Below are 16,897 nucleotides of genomic sequence, written 5' to 3' on the forward strand. Positions count from 1 at the left end.
TGATGTCTGGATGGCAGCATATGTTGCTCCAAAATGTGTACATCTCTTCTGCAAAAATGGTGCCCTCACAGATGTGCGAGTTACATGACAGACAGACAGACAGACACTCACACACACTGTCACACCCACACACACACTTTCACAGAGAGACATATACACACACACACACACACTATCACACAGAGACAGGCACACACACGTACAGACACACACACTAACTTTCACACAGAGACAGACACACACACACACACACACACACACACACACACACATACATATGGAAAAGAAACAATACTTTTATAAATCACAATAAGATGTAATAAAGTACAGAAAAACTAAATGTAAGAAAATGTGATCTTTAATACACACAAATATGTATGGCTGGTCGGATGCGTCTTGGACTCGGGTTCCTCTTCATTACGTATAACGCTTTTGCCTTTTGCTAAAGCTTTCCGTGGAGGGGATCGTGGGTGAGTTTGTACCATTCTTGGGGGGCTCTGCCTTGTTGGGGCGGAGCTGTGATCCAGGTGAACAGCAGATCGGGCATAGGTGGGCATGTGGGCAGAGGAGTAGGAAGGCCGGTCAAGCAAATAAGCTTGCTAAGGTACACAGCAGCAGCAAGCAGCCCCCCCATCCAGCCAGCCAGCCAGTCTGGCTGGCAGTGACTGAGTGGTTGACAGACGGCAAGCAACGGAATGTACGTGCTCTGTGATGTCATAGCAGTCAGCTGAGAGAGGCTCGTGATGTCATCGCTGAGCTGGCTGGCTGGCTGGCTCTGTGTGTGTGTGTGTCTGTGTCTGTCTGTTTTTCTGTTTGTCAGTCTGTCTGTCTGTCTCTCTCTCTCTCTCTCTCTCTCTCTCAATTCAATTCATTTGTATTGTCAAAGCAATTGGACATACATACATACATACATACATATATGTAGCGTAAGGTACACTTATACATTTCAATTAAAGAAGTGAATTCATAGTATCACCTTATCACGAATCCTGGAGTCTTGTAGAACTCAATTTCTGTAATAATTGGACGCAGACACCAATTCCAAAGATATAAATTGTCAAATTTATTTAAAAACAAAGACTAAATGTAGCACTACACTAATTATACAAAAGGGAAAAACTAATTAAAATTCAACTCTAGATCAACAAATCAAAGACAAATCACTTCCGTGACCAAATCAAAGACCATGGGATCCCATAGGATAACACACAAATCGTTAAACAAAAAAGGTTATAAACACATTGACTACAATACCGGTTAGTAATTCTAGGAATCACTAAGAAACAGTTGAAAGTGCTAAATTGCAGTTTCAGAAGATGAAAAAAAACTGTAACTGATGGGATATGTAGTACTTTATACTCGAGTGGTCTATGCGATTACACCCTGTTGGTGTTATTAAGAACGCCAAGTACCAGAATGCAGAGCGGGACTGTTTTTTGTGCCGTGACTTGTCGGGGGAAAAAGGCGCAGAAAAAACGGACGAGAAGGTGAAGGTAGTATGGCGGTGATGCACGCGTTGGTGAAGTGGGAAAGCGGGGTCGACAAAGACTCTTACAGCGTGATTCCCACTGCTTGCTTTCGCAATTTTGATTTATTCAGCATTGCTGATGATGACGAAGAGACGACTCGAAACTTCAGAGCAGAGTGGAGAGACACGAACAAACCTCCAAAAGGTGGATGGCCTGTCCATGAAGCGCAGATCATTATGACTGGTAACAATGTTTATTTAAAAAAAAAACATTAAAGTCTTTACATGCTATTTGATATATACAATCACAGTATATTTGAAATGAATGTTTAAGTTATTAATGTGTTGTACTTCTAACATACTCTTATAACATGGCAGGTGGTGGTGAGGGCGCTAAAAACTCGTCATACTTGACTGGCATTTGTAAGAACGATTTATTGTGTGTTGTGCTTTACAATAAAATCCCCCAAATCACAAAATAAATTAAACCAGATATAATTTAACTTCAGTTTTGATTCAGTGTTGGCTGTTCATCTTAATTTGTATGGTCAAAGCACAGTATTTTTATGACAAATAAATATAATCCCCAAATATCTGTGGACATAATGCAGGGTTTTATTTATTTTATTTTTATTTTAGGAAAAGAAGGCGAACTAAGAAGAAAACTTAATGACCTAACAAAAATGCCCTGTCCTAAAATGAAGAGAGTACCTAAACCAAACAAAAAACTTCAAATTTCAGATGATAGTGACCTTGATGAACCACAGTTACCGGTGAGATAATTACTGCAAATATTAAATAAATGTATTGCAGGATTGTTTTTTTTTTAATCATTTTCATATATATATATATATATATATATATTCATTTTAAACTCTTTTCCTCTCTGAATACAGCACAAAATAAGAAAGAAAACCGATGGAGCTTCAAGAATTAGATCCCGTCATATTCTACAGACATTTAAAGAGTCCAGTGAAGTTGAGCTACAGCAAAAAGTTAAGCAGCTCGAAAAGGAAAACACTTAAAAAGACTTAAAAATGAAAACCAATGTCTTCGAAACCGTATGGTTGATGGTAAGTTTTTTTATTTATAGCAAGTAATTCCTTACCTTGATAAATGTTATTCTTCAGTAATTTAGATTCCAGAGTAATGTATTATAGTTGATCATACTGAAGTAATCTAGAACCACAATACAGACTCTTAATGTGCACTGTCTAATAGTTTAATAATACTGATTATTAAATAAAGTTTTTCAACATAACTTCATAATCCTACATTAATGACTATATGCATTACATTAGACCTGGTAATTCTTGTATTTTATCTCTTCTATTTTTTTCGTAGCTAATGTTAATGACCCACAAAAAGGTCAGTTTGCCAATAACATAGAGCAAGTCTCTCAAGTATAATTGCAGGCATTGATGGTTTTGTTTTCACTTTGTATTAAATATATTACTAGAAATGATTATCATTTAATACTAAGGTTTTTTTCTCCAGAGATTCCAGACCTTTTGGACAATCTGAAAAAAATTGTAACAAAAGCCACATTTATCAGCAATGAAGACAAAAGTGTGTCACCATCAAGTGGTTCTGACAGCCCCACAGCAAATTGTTCTGAATCTGACAAAGAATCACCAAAACAGGTATAACACTCTTGGTCTACAATATTACAAAGACAAGGTAAAAATATATATATTGAAAACAAATATTGGTTGTAAACAATCTAATGATGCTACATTATCAGTTATATTCATAGTTATAGTTGATAATAAGAATGTAATTGAATTATGGGTGTCACAGATTCACTGACTTTATTATGTCTGTAAATTAATAAACTTAGAATTGAGACATACTGTGGTCTTTAATAACACATTTCTGTAACAAAATCACAGCCTTACTGATAATGTCTGAGTATTCCACTTAACATAATATAAGAATAGTTTGGGGATAAACTTGTTTTTTATTTACCATTGTCTTTTAGGTGGAAATATTCCCAGGCACTGGAGTTTACATTGACAAACTGTCCTGGATCCTTGCAGAGAGGTGCAGCACGAATACGTCATATGCAAGAACCCTGACGGTTGCTGTCTTTGACTTTCCAACATTATTAAAGAGCAATCTTCGTGGTGGTGGCAGCAAGAGAGATCCAACTTCGGAGAAAAAGACACCTCTGGATCGCTTAAAGGTGGAAGCCATATATGGTATGTAAATGCTGTTGTACAAAATTTCTAACTCTCCTTTTTAACTGTATAGAACACAAAGGGTTAGCATTTGAAATGTTCCTTTGGCCTTTGTTTTAGTTTCAGAGACTAGAGTTAATTTATTAATAAATAATAATACCTTACATGTAGCAGCTGGAAAGATCCCAAAGTGCTCTACAGACTCCCTTCACCCACCACCCTCTGGGGTGCAGCCATTTTGTACCAGCAGATTACTACACAGCAGTAAAGGTGGAGTCATAACAAATTTGTTAGACCTGATTGAGGGAAGCCTGACTTAGAATTCAGCCACGTCACTCTTTCAACAACACCTTGTAAATCACCTTGGATTAATGCTTCAGACATATTAATACATAATAATAATGAATAGTGCCATGGGATCCTTGACAATATAAACTTTCATGTCTCATTTAAATTTGACTTTTGAGCAAATACTTCACATTTCAGTCCAGTTGTGCCACATCAATGTAATGCTTAAGCAAGGTATTAATGGAGAAAAGACTGCCTTTGCATAGCTGCTTCGCCAAGTACAGATTTTACTATGAACTAGTGTAAGACAAGTTTAAGAGCATACACCAAAACGTTTAAATACACCCACACACAAAAATGTTGATTTACTGTGGCAATATGTAACTAATGAACCCTTCTCAAAGATATGTGGTATGTTTATTAAAAGATTTTTATATATCTATGTGCAAGTCATTAAATCTATGTGATACATGTTTTTTAGGGGCTACCTTGAAAAAATTGCCCAGTACCCCAAAGAGTGTAATTGGTGGTGCAATTAACAGCAAGATAAATGAACTACGACACAGAATGAAACCAGAGTGAAGATTTGAAGAACCAGATCTGTATTTTTTGTTTTGTTTTCAACAGGGTTGGGGTCAATTCCAATTAAATTTTTAATTCCCTTTTCAATTCAATTCCAATAAAGAATATTCTGTGAATGCAAAAAGTAATTGCAATTTTGAATTGATTTGTAGGAGGAATTGGAATTGAAAAACAGGAATTGACCCCAACCATGGTTTTCAGTGAGTGTTGTACAAATTGATAGGTCAGGGTTTCTGTAAAAACTTAATAGAGGCCAGCAGGCGTGCACGATCTGGGAAAAACTGCTCCACTACAACAGACCTCTTTCCCTTCGTTTTCTCTAAAAACCTCCTGATATCCTTCACTGCAGCTCTGACTCACCGAGGACGAGGAGGCGAGAGAGGAATCCGTGAAGCCGCCCTCACTGTCACTCCGAGCCCGAGGCGTCCCCGGTGGCTGCCGCGATGCTCCAGCGTGTAGCCGGACCTTTCCCCACCAAGCCGCTCGCTACCCCAGCTTCACTACTGTGCCACCACTTCTTTTACTGCCACTATTTACCAACACCGTCCGTGCTCCCTCCCAGCACCTTCTTAGTGCGTTTTTTCCACCCGGCGCCTCGGCTTGTACCGCCGAGCCTGGCCCTGCCTCCTCCTCGGCTACACCCTGTGTGTCTGTCCGCCCGTCTGCTGGCTGCTGAGGTTGTTCCTCGTCACTAACCAGCGCCCCGTGCACCGCCTCAACACCATCTCCCCCCGGCGTCTCGGTCGTCACTATCCCCCGCTGCCTCGACCCCGTCCCCCAGCTGTGCGTCATCGCCTCCGGGCAGCTCTTCCCCCGTCACGGCATCAGTGGTACCATCGGTCCGACCGGCGACTGTCTCCTCCGCCGGGGCTCGATCTCTGTCTGCCCGCTGCATCTGTGGCTGCGGGCCGGTGTCTCTATTCCTCCCCGCGTCGCCCCGCTCCTCCTCCCGCTCCCTGTCCTGTTCGGGACAGTTCCTCACGACATGCCCCTCGCTCCCACACCTGAAACACTTCATGGACTCCGAAGTAGCGAACACGACGTAGTCGGTATTGTCGATCTTAAATTTAAAAATGACATTAAGATCCTCATTGATGTTATTGAGGATCATATACAGCTGCCTTCGGAAGGACACGACGTGTTTCAGTTGCGGGGCTTTGCAGCCCAGCGGGACCCTCTTAATGCCGGACATCAGCTGCCCGAGCCGGTGCGGATGAACGGAGGGACGTTAGACAGCGTTACCTTCCGGGCAGGAGCAGCGAGCGGCAACACCGGGGTGAAAGTGTCGTCTAACACTGTGCCATTAGCCACTAGCTGATTGAGCAGATCAGTGGTTTTTAAGAAGATAACAATGGCAGCAGACTTGATATTTTCACACCCTGCTACCTCCCCAACCGCTAACACACACTGCTCTAGGGGGCAGAACTGCACCGGAGCGATCTTGACTCCATGGCGTCGGGTCAGTTTTTCAAAAGACGCATTCAGGGGGTCCGACCCCCCGACCCGGGAAGAACTACCGGTACTCCCCCCTCCCCTCCCCTGTTCCCCCACAATAAGAAAAGCACTGAAAACAGAAGACAAAATAAACAAACTGAAAAAAGTAAAGCAACAAAAAAACGCAGCCAAAGGACAGAGCTCTCAGCAGCACTCCCGCTCACTGCAGACCCCTCCCACACACTCCCAGCTGAGAGAGAGAGAGAGAGAGAGAGAGAGAGAGTGTTAGTGTCTGTCTGTCTCTCTCTCTCTGTAGATGCATCACAGGGAACATATGTAACAATCTCTCTTTTTGTTTACCAAAAATGAGAATGAACGTATTTCAAGTGGGTGTTGCCTTGGTTGGAAACGTTTTAAGATTATTTATGAAGTGTAAAGTGGATTTGTCTCAGTTCTCCGTAGTTTTCAATGTATGTGCCATTCAGTAGCGTTCATGTTACAGATGTGCCCTATGCAGTGGTAGGGTCAATAAAATGTCAGTAAAACTTTATTTTAGCAATTATGGAGGGGAAGAACTGCAAATAGAGGGTCCCCACTAATTATCTAACTTACCAACAACGTTTCAAATTAGGTCTTGCGAAGCTGCCAAATAATGCTGTATAATCGTATGTGTCTTCATACACCGGCTGCTATAGTCTGATAGCTTTGATTATATATATATATTTTCTCGTGAACCACAAATGCTATTTGCTTGATTTTTACAGAGTATGTTATAAATACCATTCTTATGAAGCCTGACAAATTGTATGCTGTAATTATGAATATTTTCAAATCATTTGTTTGTTTTTCCTAACATGTTACAAATGTTCCCTATGTGAAAGATGCATTATATCTTAATAACGTCTAAACAATTAAAGATATACAGATTATTATTTTCGGTAAAGTTATAACACATTGCTATTAACTATGTGTGTCAGTAAAAGTTTAAAAAATCCTAACAATTTTTTATTGATCCTGCAAAATAAGTGTTTAGGGAACATTTGTAACATAGTTAGGGTTAGCCATTAGGTAAGGGTTACATCTTCAGCAGTAAGTTTATTCATGTTAATTATTCTCATCAATGTTAAAGAACAATAAGTTCTATCATGTGTGTCGATAAAATGCTGATATTCCATAACGTTTGCTTGTGTATTCTGCAAAACACATATTTAGGGAACATTTGTAACATTAGGGTTACGATTTGCCATAGACGCGGAATGAGTTTGATTGTGATGTTAAATGGGGTTTAAAGACGCAGTCGCCTCGGTGCTGATTACAATTGCTGTGTTTCTCCACTTCTACTCCATGCTTGGGAACGCCCACATCCAGTGACGTCAAAACCGGTGGAAAAGCGGGCCGGTTCAAAAAAGATCAGCTGGATCCCAGGCCGAGCAGCAGCTCCGGCTCCAGCACCGGCACCATGTCGCTGGAAAAGCGCTAAGTGAGCTCACAGTGAGCTCAGTGTAATGTCTGCTCTGGTGAGCTCACAGTGTGACCTAGTCGTGAGTTCACGTCTTCACTGGGTAGTCCTTGACAACTTAATTGACTCAATTCTTGGGCTTAATTGGTCAAAATGACCATTGGTTGAAGGTACTCAGGGACTGATGTGTAGAGAGACTTATTAAACCTGCAGGATTGTGGTTTTCCCAGAACAGAATTAACCAGTGTAGCGTTATGTTGGGTGTATTCTGATAAGAGCATTTTAGCTCTGAGCTGAAGCACTGATCTAAAGAAGACCTCTCCCCCCCAAATTTATCAGATTTCCTTAACTCATCAGCATGTGAACTGGTTTACATCAAAGTGACAGTCTTGGGAGGATGGCACCGAGAATAGGCCAAATAGTTTGGAATCCTGCTATGAGATAGGAGAAAGGGGCCTGTAGGTAATAAAAACTCTTTGAAGTGGACGAGAGCCGAAATCCCGACATAGAGCTACGAACCCGGGCCAACCGGCATTTCCAAAAGATGGCATGGATTGACATCAGTCATAAATCAAGCCCCCCTCCAATAGGACACTGGGGGCTGAAACCGAAATCCAATCTAAAAAAATCAAGAACCAATCACCTATTGATCTGACAGACTATAAAGAACAGCGCACGGTCTCTCTCTCTTACTCTCTCTCTCACCTGAACCAGAAACTCGCAACCTGTAGCTCTGTTGCCAGAACCGGAACCAGAAACCAACCAAGTCTTTGCCGGCAACAGAAGAATTAAACTGGGAGAAGGAGATTGAGCCGTACGAAGAATTCTTTTAAAGGACTTTATTAAATAAATAACTTTACAGACCCACCTGATCAGTGGAGTTTTACAGCTGGACAATTGACTAAGTCGACTGAATACGAAAGTGTCAGTCATTTAAATAGCTATTTGAGTCTTAAGAAACTTGACCCTTGGAACGAACAGGGCCCTGCTTTCCTCAAAGACTTTGTCTTCAAGTAACTACGGTGGAACCCTGCTTACAAAGAAGATTTTGTGCACAACCTTGGAGCCTTCAAACCAATGGAAAATCTGTTTGGAAAAGACTCTACATTCGCGAAACCCCAACTTCCAGGTGCATCGACTGAGTGGAAGTTCTTGGACAAAGCCGAACCGGACTGCCTTTGTTCCAAACCACACGGACCTCGTGCCGTGTGCTGTTATCTGAGCCCGAAGCCAGAGAGGCCTCTCTGCGATGAAGTTCACATAAGTTTAACAGTTTGGAGTTTGTGATTCATGACATTTAAGAAATCAATTAGAAATGTTAATCTGTGATTCATAACTCTAGAATGTGTAATATCATTTAGTTTTCTTAAATATAAATGTGTGTTGCATTCAACTGTTTTGTTGATAATTTTAGAAATAAAATCTGTCAATGCCGAGAAATATCTTCTCATTCCTGTTTAACTGTTTAGTCTGAAATTGACACAAGTGAATAGACATTAGATTATTGGTGGCCCTGCCTATCCTTAATCATTGAATAATAATCAGTTAAGGGCAATTGTGGTAACAAGTAATGATAGGATCTTTCTCTGTACCTAAACGTTAATGAGACTGATATATATATATATATAACGAGAAGTTACCTGACATAAATACTAACCTGCGTAGTTATTTAATGTCTGACTAACAATACTAATGAGAGACTCACCTTCGTCTTACTAACCGGTATTGTAGTCAATGTGTTTATAACCTTTTTTGTTTAAAGATTTGTGTGTTATCATATGCGATCCCATGGTCTTTGATTTGGTCACGGAAGTGATTTGTCTTTGATTTGTTGATCTAGAGTTGAATTTTAATTAGTTTTTCCCTTTTGTATAATTAGTGTAGTGCTACATTTAGTCTTTGTTTTTGAATAAATTTGACAATTTATATCTGTCTGCGTCCAATTATTACAGAAATTGAGTTCTACAAGACTCCAGGATTCGTGATAAGGTAATACTATAAATTCACTTCTTTAATTGAAATTTATAAGTGTACCTTATACATAATGTATCTATTAAATTAACTGAACAATATGAAGCTAGTAACTATGTTTAATTAGTGCTGGTTTTACAGTTATAAATTGCTCAAATATTGTAAGAAAGACAATTTGACCGCCTGTTCTAAAGTGAAAGTTATATTCACATTAATTATTGCACTAATTCAGTGATATTTATGTTTATTGGCCTAGAATAAGGCAATAATTATGGCTAAACTGCCAACAACACAGTACTAAAGAGAATTGGACTCCCTGTTGTAAAGATTTACACTAGGGGTGTCCCGAAGCACAATACCTTATTCGGAAAGGCACGGATAATGGCTTCAAAACCAATAACGAATAATTTTGCCGAATAATATGCGGCTAAGGCTGAGACAGTCACAGCTTGTGTTTGATGGATAACAGGTGAGCCAGGGGATCATATCACGAAACTTAAATGTCTGAAATCACTAGGCAATAATGTCCGTGTGAAATGAATGTGTGTAAACTTTAGGAATGAAATGAGCGCAAATCAAATAGCAGCTCTCTGCGCTTCTCTCTGAAATCAGAGCTTTAACGGGGTGCTTGAATATGATTTCACTTTTCTAACTTTAGTTAGTGTGTAATGTTGCTGTTTGAGCATAAACAACATCTGCAAAGTTACGAAGCTCAAAGTTCAAAGCAAAGGGAGATATTTGCTGTTAAAGAAATCGTTTTTTAAGGACTACAACAAACGGCTGTGTTAGTGACATCACTAACCCTAGAATTGACATAAACCCCGTCCCCTGAACACAATTCAGAGATTATCAAGACAGAATATGCTAATCAATGAGTAGAAGATAACTAAACATAGTCCAGTTAACATAATAGATGGTGAGGTACATTACTACACACAAATAATATGGTTTGCTAAGTTGTTAATATGAAAGAATGTTGATCCTTCAAATGTTTAATACATGTTAAATAATGGGTAATATGTCCTTACTAATCAGAATTACTAGTGTACTTATGCTTAACTAATGCATCATTCTGGACTATTCAAATAAAGTGTTACCACAGTTCTTAATGACATGCATATTTTGGACATAGTCAGGTGCAAAAACAAGAAGGTTACTTTGTTGTCGGTGTTTGCGCAGAGGTTGCGTATGTTTGCGCACAGATAGCGGATAATCGCTCGCACCTTGGAACCTATTTCCGGGAGCGCGTTGTTGAGCCACCAGGCTCTGTTTTGTGCGGATGGGCGGCCGGAGCGCGTTAAGGGTTTTCTGTTACAACGTTGTCGTTAATAACTAATGATCTTCGCATGCAAGTCAATCAATCAAAACTAACTTGAGCTGGACAATAACTTTATTCTAGAGCTGCTGTAAAGCCAAAACAATCTCTGTCACTTTCATTTCTTATCACTGGAAAGCTGCTTTCAAACAATTCATATTGTTAAAAGCGCTATATAAATGAAGGTGATTGACTTCCCTTGCATAGACTTTTTGTCACTGCTGGTTTTACTGTTCTAAATAACAGTAGGACTTAGCCTAGATTTAATACCAGATTTCTTTGTTTTTTAAGTTCAAATGTATTATTATGTGAATTGGTACTTAAGTAAATGGTGTGTGATTATATGCATGACATTCATTCGGTGACAGTGGAATACAAACAGTCTTACCGGTGTATTCTCAACATCAGTTTCATCTGAATCCGTATATCCGTGTATCATAACAGCTTCACATTATTTATTGGCCCCGACAGTGTAAAAACAAATTAAATGCATTAGATAGGTCTACTTACTGCTCACAAACTTGATAGAGGCAGCGTACACTGGCCAGCCATGTTTTGGCTTTTTCCCTTTCTGCCATCCCACAGCAGCTGAACAGTCAGTTTGCGGGTATCCATCGTCATCCATCTTGGTGTCATCATATTTACGTATGGCTTCGGTTTCCACCTCGCTATACATCCCAGCATCCTCCCCACTGACCCATTGGACCACTGCAAACTTTCTCATCACACCTTGGGCTTTAGAAGAGTTTGGCTTTTAGTGAATTTAGATCACGGCTGTTTCATCAGATCTCACATGGGAAGGTCACAGTTTTGTGTCTTGTGAGTCTGATTGTAGCGTCATGGGCATCATTTTTGCTTTGTAAGACCAGTTTGCCAGACACAGACATAATGCTAGGCCAGCTAAATGTCAGCTGCATGCAAGTTAGCTGCAGATCTGTGAAAGATTAGTACAATCGATAATGAGGGCTGTCGATTTAACGCGGTAATCTGATTCATTAACGTTAGTTGTGAGAAACTAACGCGATTCAAATATTTTAACTCAATTAACCCACCCGCCCCTGACCAACGTAGGTAGATTTGTGTAATGAAATAGATTCAAAACTGAATCGCTTGACAGTAAAAAAAGTAAATGTAGTCTAATGTTAACGGTATAATACCCATTCAACATAAACCAACAAATACATGAATCCAGTTCACGTTACCTAAATACACGAAGCAAGGGCAATATCAAAGTTGTTGCTGGCTCAGTTAGCTCCTAGCAAGGTAACCTTAACTCTTGCAACTGTTGTCTTATTGAACAAACCAACTACTTTGCTTATAAATTACTAAATGAACCAACCTGAATCAACACAAATCCCTGAGTAATAATTACAACAAGATACAATTATTCTTTCCTTCGGGGTGACGTTAGAAATCCATGTTTAATCGATCTGAAACCTCTGTTGAAACTTAAAGCAACGGCCCGTTTTACCGCTGTCTGGCTGCTTCAATGAGTCAGTGATCTGGATTTCTATTGGATCCCGCGCAGCAGTTCAAACATCAACCAATCGGCATATTGTATGGTCTTATGGCCCTAATTCACTTGCCTACATGTAGCGATGTGTTTTCTATTATGCAAAATGGCGAAACGAAAATTGTGTTGCTTTAACAGTTGCCAAGAAGAAAGAATGATTCCTCGTCGTACTCGGACCAGGTGGAAAACAAGGCAAAACTTGTTTTTCCAGCAAAGTTTTGGTCATATTGATAATTTATAGGCCCTAGAAATGTGTGTATTAAATATGATAAACTATAATATATTCATAAATAGGCATTATACTTATTGTTGAACATAATTGTACAAATAATGTTTAGTTTAAGTTATGTTAAGTTTTAAGGTTTTAAAAATGTGTTTAAAATGTTGTAAAATGCATTGACAAACATATCTGAAGGCGAGTAGATTTCCCACTACAGCTGGTCATGTTGTTTTTAAATGCTGCCCGTGAACTGAACAATGAACGAAGTCACCATATCTAAATATTCACAACAAACACCCTTTCGACATGAAACCAAGAAATGAGAGCAATGCTTTCACTGCTCGCCATAGCGTCTCAATGTTAGTGTCCCTCAGCAGGATATGTCGCCCATTTTAGGTTTACAGACATTCTATAAATTAGCAGCCTGGCATTAGTACTGTCAGTAAAATATTATGCATGGCTAATAATTTTATGTCATAATAATATATTCATCTGTAGCCTATGGAGATGGCTTCCATCTCAAGACACCAATATAAATCTAAGCACAACAGCAATGCTAAAATGTAATGTATTATTGTGTCTGTAAAAGTGAAAGGAGCATACAGGTAGATGGTGGGGTGGGTTGTGAACACTAGCTTTAATCTTGATGAACATCCTGGGAATTAATAACAGTCAAAACAGCTTGCCATATTGTTGAACAAGAATATCAACATTTAGAGTAAAACAGGTTTCTTTTGGTACACACTTTGCTTATGATCACTCAAATTTGGATTCTTTCCCATTTGTTACAGAATACCAACCAATCAAACCTGGTGTCTTCAGGTCCCTCAAATGACCATGTCACAGATGCCAGTTGGCTGAACATCCTCGCATTTTCCATGAAGCACAATGTAACAGAGGCTTTAATGGAGGACCTACTGAAGCTGTTAAGGTTATGTAGTGGGGATGCTGCAAGCATCCCAAGTAGCAAGTACATGCTAGAGAAGGAGTTTAAAGATTATGTAGACAAATCAGAATACCATCTGTGAGACAAAGTTTAGAGCTGGGTCAATTTTTTATTTGTATACCTTTGAGGAATCAACTTCAAGCTCTTTTGGAGAATGAGCCTATTCCAAATATTTACAATGACCAAAACAGATGGAATAACAGATTTTTCAGATGGGAAGTTGTACAAATATCTGAAATCAGTTAGTGATTCATTCTTTTCCCTGTCTTTCAATTGTGATGGAGTGCCAGTGTTCCAGTCATCTAAATACAGCATATGGCCCTTACTATGCTCTGTTAATGAATTACCCCCAGAGGAAAGAGATACAAATGTCATACTATGTGCCTTGTGGTTTGGGTCATCAAAACCACAAATGACTAGCTTCCTCAAACCTTTTGTGGAGGAATGCAAAAGTCTTGGACAAACAGGTCTTCAGTGGCAGGATCCAGTAGATCACTCAATCAAAACGACAAAGGTCTATGCATTATGTGCCATATGTGATGCTGTTGCACGACCTTTACTGCAAAATTTCAAGCAGTTTAATGGAGAGTATGGGTGTGGGCACTGTCTTCATCCAGGTGTTCCTTAGAGATCATGACACAACTGTGCAAATAGGTGAGATTGCCAAAAATAATGAACAGAGCATTTTGGGCATAAAAGGGCCATCTCCAATTGTGGACTTGCCAGATTTTGACCTGATCAATGGCATGGTCCCTGATTACATGCATTGTGTGTTGCTGGGGGTTTGCCGGCAAATAGCCACTTTATGGTTTGATTCCAAAAGCTATAGTAAACCATGGTATGTTGGTTTGAACACTGTAACAGTGGATGTAAATCTTTTAGCAATCAAGCCTCTAAGCATTTTTTCCAGAATCCCACGGTCTATTGTTGAGCTAAGGTTTTGGAAAGCTCACGAATGACAGAACTGGCTTTTATATTACAGTTTGCCAGTCCTGGAGGGGATACTTCCAAACAGGTATCTTTGCCACTGGGCTCTACTTGTGGAGGGTGTGAGCATTTTGCTAGGTTCAGACATTAGCCAAGAGGATATTGACCATGCTCATGAGGCTCTTGAACTTTATGTTAAATCAGTTCAGTCTTTGTATGGCGAAGATCAGGTGACCTACAATATGCATTCACTTCTGCATTTGACTAAGAGTGTTGAGAATTTGGGTCCTCTCTGGGCCCAGTCTGCTTTCATGTTTGAGAGCTATAATGGCTACTTGCTCAAGCAAGTCAAAAGCAGTAATGCAGTGCCTCAGCAGCTTTGCAAAAGAGTAGCATGGTCTCGGGCATTGCCACGCATAGCTAAGGCCTGCTCATCCAATGATGTTTCACCTGAAATTAAATCATTCTACACAGAAATTACCTCTGGTAAACGTCATGTAAAGAATTATACTAGATATGACTTGCACTTGGAGTGCCAAAGATTAGGCCAGTGTCTGAAAATAATATGAATGCATTGCATGCATTGCTAGATGTACCTGGGACCTCTATTGGCAGGTACTACAACAGAATAGTTATCAACGGAGAGGTCATTCAAAGCCAAACATACACAAAGACAAAGAAAAGGAACAACTCGGTTGTGATATTGAAAGATGGCAGTATTTTCACGGTTTCACACTTTCTCTGTGTCAGTGATGACCAATATCACTTATATGCAGTTGGCAAATTTGGAAATTGTACAGTGCAGAAACTGGTTCGAGGATCTGCTGTCAAAATATCACTGACCTTTATGCGGACTGTTCATTTTCCTACAGGATTTGAAAGAGCAGTTGATCTACGGTTGATTATACAGTATATGACCATGTTTGATTATAGGCATAGGGCTCCACTTAGGACAAGGCAAGAGCATGAGTTAAGTACAGCCTTATACTGCTAAACTGCACTGTGTTTTATACATGTCTTCATATGCTGGACATTCATATTAAATTTGCACTATTTTCCTATGTTTTTACTTCATCAAAAACGATATGCCTTTAGTTGTATGTAGGACATATATGATTAAAAATACATTAATATTATGCAATTTATATATGTGTTTTTTGCAGCATATATGTCCCTTACAATATTCGGTTTGAACATATAAGAATCACAGGTTTTTTTAGGAAAAGGAAAGGATCCAAGTGCAGGCTTTAGAGTTGAAGCAGATAATCCAATAAGGGCAAAACGAGAGAGCATAAACAGGGACAGTCCAGGTCAAACGATCAAGCGAACAGGCTAGTAGAGAGATCCGAAAGGGGTAAACGAGAGAAGGAAGCAAGAGGTCAAAAATACACGGGAAGGCAATCAAGAAACAAGGCTTAGAATTGATTCAGGAGAGAATGCAAGACTTCGCGATGAATCTAGGAAACAGAGGGGTACTGTGTACTGTGAAGGAGAGAGGGATTGAACGAGGTGAATGAAGGATTGACCAATGATAGGAGAGGAGGACAGAACAGGTGCACCTGGTAGGGAAGAATGTGGAAAGACTGGTTTGACTGGACAAAGGACAAGAGAAGCACTAAACTAGTATTTGGGAGAGGGAGACCTCTGGTGGTGAACTAAGGTAGAAGCAGGGGAGACCGTGACAGTCTCCAAGGTTCTCATCGTAAATAACAAACAGAAATCAAACTACCTTCTGGCCTGACCTTCTAGCTTGACCTTATCTTTCTTAAGTATACAAGAGAGATTAACAGGTGTGAGAAAAGAATTTCTAACTTTCCTTCCACACATACATACATACATACATACATACATACATACGGAAAATAAATAATAGAATTTTGAATCACAATAAGATGTTATCAAGTACAGAAAAAGAAAATGTAATAAAATGTGATCTTAAATACATACAAATAAAGAAAATTGGTTTACTATTTCCAGATTCCTTTTTTGAAATACAATGACATGCATTACAAATGAGTATTTACATTATATTTACAGCCGGTGCTCGTGTGTCACTGTGTCCCTCAGGCTGTGGTAGGCGCTGACATATTGGGCAGCCAGGGTGGCTGTGTGTCCCTCCCCCAGGAGGACTGACCGTTTTTCTTTTTTCTAAGTTTTGTCACAGGTTGGGTGGGCATCCATTATGTTGTTACAGAATGTGTCCCTTATTTTGGGCTAAAGCTTTCCGTGGAGGGGAACGTGGATCAGTTTGTACCATTTTTGGGAAGATCTGCCTTGTTGGGGCGGAGCTGTGATCCAGGTGAACAGCAGATCGGGCATAGGTGGGCATGTGGGCAGAGGAGTAGGAAGGCCGGTCAAGCAAATAAGCTTGCTAAGGTACGCAGCAGCAGCAAGCAGCCCCCCCATCCAGCCAGCCAGCCAGTCTGGCTAGCAGTGACTGAGTGGTTGACAGACGGCAAGCAACGGAATGTACGTGCTCTGTGATGTCATAGCAGTCAGCTGAGAGAGGCTCGTGATGTCATCGCTGAGCTGTCTGTCTGTCTGTCTGTCTCTCTCTCTCTCTCTCTCTCTCTCTCTCTCTCTCTCTCTTCCTC

At 40.0% G+C, this 16,897-nt stretch overlaps 1 non-coding gene across 1 annotated transcript; it reads left to right on the plus strand.

The window, feature by feature from the left end:
* The first annotated feature begins 398 nt into the window (after positions 1 to 398).
* LOC136762267 (U5 spliceosomal RNA) lies at positions 399 to 513 on the plus strand. The gene has a single exon (XR_010820472.1). It is a non-coding gene; the product is annotated as a U5 spliceosomal RNA (small nuclear RNA).
* Positions 514 to 16,897: the final 16,384 nt, after the last annotated feature.

This window comes from Amia ocellicauda, chromosome 10 (genome assembly GCF_036373705.1).
Source record: "Amia ocellicauda isolate fAmiCal2 chromosome 10, fAmiCal2.hap1, whole genome shotgun sequence".
In the NCBI taxonomy this organism is placed as follows: Eukaryota; Metazoa; Chordata; class Actinopteri; order Amiiformes; family Amiidae; genus Amia; species Amia ocellicauda.